The following is a 6,000-nucleotide window of genomic DNA, read 5'->3' as shown; positions in this document are numbered from 1 at the left end:
ATCTTGTTTCTTAATCTAGTCTGATGATCTCTGCCTTTTGATTGGATGTTTGATCCATTCACATTATTGACAGAGTTGTATTTGCATTTGCCATTTTACTTGTTTTCTAAATATCTCATGTCTTTTTGTTCCTCTATTTCTCCCAGACTATTTTCTTCAGCATTAAGTGAATATATTCTAGTATAACATTTAAATTATTCCCTCAATGATTTTTTTTTTACCACCTTTTTTTTTTTTTTTACCTATTTTCTTTGTGGCTGCTCTGTGGTTTACCTGTGGACAACTTACGATACTGCCTTCCTGTGCCACCCAGGTAAGCTGTCTCCAAGAAAGGGCCTGAGTAGAGCATGTGGGCAGGAAAGTCGACTAAGGAAGAACGGCCTTGGACAAGGGGGTCACAGGGAGACAGGACCGAGGCACTGAGCTGGCCGCACGGTGGCCCCAGTGAGCGATAGAGAGGCTGCAGCTTTAATGGAGCTGTGTGGGGTTGCACCTCGGATTCTATGAGTCAGGACAGGTGTCCAGGTCCAGGAAAACAAGTGTCCTAAGGTCTGGGCACAGCTTATTGATAGCCCTGTGGTCGGAATTCTCTGGCAACTGCCCCTGCTGCTCCATCCTGCACCTGACTACCTCCCAGTGTGGACTCCAGAACTGGTGCACACTCCCCTCTGCCCCCAGGGACCCACACGCTGTGGGAATGGTGGCTACCCTCCCCTGCCCTAGAGCAATTTGCTGGAGGGCAGACAAAGGGATGGAGTGGGGTTATCTGAAGGTGAGGAAGCACTGGGAGTGGAGGGATGCTGAAGGCGTCTGCCTTCCTGGTTCAGCCAGCAGCACTACTGGAATCCCACTGTGAGTGCATCTGGAAATCTTTAGTTTTAAACCTGAGAGCACGGAGCAGGTAGAGCATAGAACAAGTGAAGACCCAGGGTCTCTGACACACCAAAGATCAGTTCACTCACTGGGGATACAGCCTCGTGCTACTTCATGAGACTTCCACAGGGGCCCAGCCTGAGGGCTTTGGGGATTAGAGTTCAGCTCCTGGTTGGTGGGGGCAAAGCTGAAGCATAATGAGGGGCACCCTGCCCTTTAACCCTCATCCTACCTGAGTTTCTGTTTGCGAAGCTCCAAAGTAGAGGTGGAGGGTACGATGTCTGAGGAACCCCCAGAGGAGACCCTCAGGGAGGGATCTGCCTTAGGCCTCCTGGCCTCCTACCCTCACTCTCACCCCAACCCCAGTGCTGGCTCTTGGATTTCAGGGATCCTAAGGTCCTCATAAGATCTTCCCCATGAGATTTGGGGTTCCCCACCTCTCTTCCTCGACACCCTTGGATCCATAACAGCCTTTGCCAAATGCCCACTGAGGGGTGTGCAGGATGCAGGAGGGGTGGTTTACAGCTGGACCAGGAACCCTGGGTGTGAGTATGCCGGGTGACATGCATACACACAGGGGTGCATGTACCCAGTACAGTGCCAGGTCCCTCCTGGCCCCCCAGTGACTGAGGGGAAAGCCTCCCACTCCCTTTGAGCTGCCCGCAGCCCTACCTCCCAGGGCACTCTGAAAACAAAGCTCAGTCCCAAGGCCTGGCTCTGCTCCTCCCACCAGGAAGCCCACACTGGGGAGCATAGCAGCTGTTCTGCAGATGTGCACACTACGCTAATCAGAGTGACAAGTCCCTTACCCTCCCCTGCAGCACCAACGCCTGACTGAACCCTGTGCACCCGACCTACATCCCTGAGTAGCCCAGATGGAGAAGGTATGGCCTGGAGGGAGCAGCCCCTGAGTAGGTTTCCAGGGATGGGTGAGGCGGAGCCAGGCCTCTTACCCTGCAGGACTGTGCAGGCTCCCCAGTGCCTGGGGGCTTACCTTGCCCCCATCCTGCCCACCCCGTGCCTCTGCTTCTCTTGCTCAGAGTCCTATGTAGTGCCCTAAAGTGGGTGCTTAAGATCTAGTCCTGAAAGTTCTGGAAGGGTGGGAAACCTGGGAAAAAATGAGCACCTTGTTCTTAGTGCTGGTAGGAACCATTGCCTCACCATTCGTTCTGTCACTCATCCATTTTCAAGTTCATCATTCATTCATTCATTCATTCATTCATTCATTCATTCATTCAGGAACTCCCTGCCCAGAAGAGGAGCTGGGACACGTGGTAGCCATGGGCCCAGGGTTTGTTCCCCCATTTCCCTATGAGAGTCCTTCCTTCCCAGTGGCTCTGGTTTCTCTCCACTTGCCACCTCCTCCCCCATCCATCCTCCGCTTTTTCCTGCCTTACTCCGGGGCCTAAAGCAGCTGACTTCCTGAACTGCACGACCCTGGCTCCCTTGGCCTCTGGATTCTGGGTAGACTTGGCTAATGGGAGGCATTGGCAAAATGAGAGTAGGAAGGTGGAACAGACAATATCCCTGACCTTGCCGAGGGCAGCCCCTCTGGGGATGCTAATGGCTCCCTGCTGATGCTAAACCCTGGGTGGAAGTTCCCCAGTGGCTTTTGTAACCCTGTTTGTGCCTCTGAAAATGTTCTAAACATGTCACCTGTGTCCTGCTGGGACCCTGATTCATACACCTCTCACCTGGAACTGACCACACTGAGAGTGGGCCCTTTGTCTGGGTCCCTGAGGCAGTCAAGGAGCCTGACAGATGTTACCAAACCCTCAGAGACAACGCTCAGCCCTGAGAGGTGGGAGGATGAAACAGAGAGGGTCGGGGCAAGGCCCCCCGCCTCTTTGTGAAGGGCCTGTTCTTTCTCTTCTCTTTTCTTTTTCTAATTACTTAGAAGTTTTATTATAGACTTAAAGAGTTTTTCAAGACATATTTATCATATATGTGTGTAGTATTGGTCTTAGGCTTGAATAAAAAGGAAACAACAAACTACATACATTTGTTGAGCTATTCCTAAAACTTCTTGACATTTAGAGTTTGGATCTTCTGAATCACTTTTCACATTTTTATTTATTTTTAATTTACATACAATAAATTCACCCTTTTTAGTGTATAGATCTGAGTTTGGGCAAATGCAGAGAAAGCTGTATAACCACCACCACAATCAAGATAGAGAACGCTTCCCATCACCTCATACTTGTGGTCAACCCCTGCCCGCACCCCAGCCCCTGGGCTGTTCTCCGATCCTATAGTTTCTCGTGGGCTTGCCCCGAAGGGTGAGGCAGCTGGGGAGTGGGCAGCCTCTCTCAGGGGCCACGATCACTTCCTGGGCACACCAGCCACCATGTCTACACAAACACCCCAGGGCCAGAGCGCAAGGAGGGAGGCCACCAGTAGGCAACTCCCTCTACCCTCCCAGTGGAGGGAAAGAGTGAGGGGCATGTCAAGGTGTGGGGGCCTCTTAGGTGGAGAATAGCCCCAGGGAGCTCTGGGCTGCCAGAGCAGGAATCTTCGTGCCTCCTGGCTCTGCCTGCTCCAGGGGCTCAGGGCGGATAGCTGGTCATAGTGAGGCAGCTGCCCGGAACCAACAGGAGACAGGATGTGCCCTATGGAGCAGTGACTGCTGTGTTTCTATTATTATCACTTCTCCTGCAGGCCAGGCCTGGGGCTAGATCCCACCCTCTCCACTGAACAGCAGCTCTATGCTGCTGACAGTACAGTACTAACCCCAGTATTTATAAATTAGGACCCGAGACTCAGAAAGGCTGAACGCCTTACCCAAGGTCATACAGCTAGGACCTGACCCCAGGTCTGTCAGACTCTCAAATCATCACATGTCACTCATGGTTTAGTCTGATTCAAATACCAGGGCCTCATTTTACTAGTTTGCTGTGTGCCTAACCTTTCTGAACTTTAGTATCTTCATGTATAAAAGGAAGATAATAGATATTTCTGCCTTGCACAGTTGTTGTGAGAATCAAATGTGACCCCAATGTTTGGTGCAGAGTAGGTTACATGTTAAATACTGTTATGGGTTTTATTGTGTCCCCCCAAATGTGTATGTTGAAGTCCTAACCTCTAATACCTCAAAATGTGATCTTATTTGGAAATAGGGTCATTGCAGATGTAATGAGTTAGGGTTAAGTCATTAGGGTGGGCCCTAATCCAATATGACTGATGTCCTTATAAAAAGAGGAAATTTGGACACAGGGTATGACAAAGGGAAAGCCCTATGTGAAGACGAAGGCAGAGATCACGGTGATGCTTTTATAAGCTAAGGAACACCAAAGATAATACTAATACAAAGACATATGCTGACTAACTTGTTCAAGTTCAAGAGGTTAGCAAGTTACTTAGCTTGCTTCTTTGTAAATGGAGATACTAATATAATGCCGACTTCATACTGTGTTTCCCTGAAAATAAGTCCTAGCCGGACCATCAGTTCTAATGCGTCTTTTGGAGTAAAAATTAATATAAGACCCAGTATTTATATTATATTATATTATATTATATTATATTATATTATATTATATTATATTAACCCGGTCTTATATTATATTATATAAGACCCAGTCTTATAGTGAAATAAAACTGGATCTTATATTAATTTTTGCTCCAAAAGATGCATTAGAGCTAATGGTCTGGCTAGGTCTCACTTTCAGGGAAACACAGTAGTGGCTGATTGCGGCAATTAAACACAATAACATGTGAAAAGTGCTCAGTGGTGTCTAGTGTATATTGAAGCCACATTAGCATTATCTGGTTGTACTTGCGCCTCTGGTCAGCTCAGCATGTAGCTTGCCCCCTCCAGAACAACACATCCATATCCAATAGGGCCTTAACCAGCGTGGCCTCTCAGCCTTGAGCTGCAGCCTGGCAGTGAGCACTCCTGGCTCTTCTCCTCAGCTTGGGATGGGCTGTTTCTCTCCAAGGGGCCCACTGCCCTATGCGCTCTTTCTTGACCCCCGTGCCCTCAAACTGCAGTGACAACACAGGATTGAGCACACTTGCTCTCTAGACAGCTGAGTTCCAGGTGGGACCCAGTGCCCCTGGGTTCCCTGTCCCCTTGCCCAGTCCTTTTGGGAACTCCTGTGACCTATTACTGCAAAGCAAAGCCTTCTCAGTGAGTTGGGAGCCAGTGAAGAAGCCCCTGTAAGCTCTTTCCTGCCTGAGCAGGTATCCCTTTCTTCTTCCTGTCTCACCCAACCTCCACCCCCATGATGGCCCCTGGACAAGCTGTCAGGCCATGTCAGCTTTGCAGCTTTGGAAGTGCTACAGTGTTTCCCCGAAAATAAGACCTAGACAGACAATCATCTCTAATGTGTCTTTTGGAGCAAAAATTAATATAAGACTTGGTCTTATTTTACTATAATATAAGACTGGGTTTTTATAATATAATATAGTATAGTATAGTATAGTATAGTATAGTATAGTATAGTATAGTATAATATAATAATATAATACCGAGTCTAATATTAATTTCTGATCCAAAAGACGCAGTAGAGCTGATTATCTGGCTAGGTCTTATTTTCGAGAAACAGCGTATCCCAGGAGAGAGACAGAGAAGAGGATAGGCTGAGAGAAACAGGAAGACCTAGTCCTCAGACTGGCACAGATCAGCAGAGACCCCTGAATCCCACATGCCCACCAGTACCCACATGGCCCAGTCTGCCCAGCATGGGGTCTTGGGTGGGCATCAGGGTTTCAGATGGCTCTTGGCTTGGAGAGCTTCAAAACACTGAGGTTCAAACAGATCCAAGATGGCGGAGTAGATAAACACTGTGCCTGCTTCTTTCTGTGAACACATTAAAATTACCACTAAATTATAGAACCATCAACATGGAGAACCATCTAAAGTCTCCCTGAACAGAAGTTTTATAACTAAGGGTAAAAAGAAGAAGCCATGTCAGGCCAGTAGGAGGAGCAGAGATGTGAAATGGGCTGGCTCCAAACCTCCGTGTGTTGGTTGAGAACTAGTAGGGATATCTCAGCCACAGATGTTTCCCCAGGAGGAGTGAGAGACCCCAGCCCCATAACGGCCTCCCCAGCCCAGAGTACTGGTGCTAGAAAGAAGAGCCCCCACAACATCTGGCTGTGAAAAACAGTGGGGATTCCAACTGACTG

This window comes from Rhinolophus sinicus, linkage group LG11 (assembly GCF_036562045.2).
Source record: "Rhinolophus sinicus isolate RSC01 linkage group LG11, ASM3656204v1, whole genome shotgun sequence".
Lineage (NCBI taxonomy): Eukaryota > Metazoa > Chordata > Mammalia > Chiroptera > Rhinolophidae > Rhinolophus > Rhinolophus sinicus.
Note: the sequence above shows the minus strand (reverse complement) of the source record.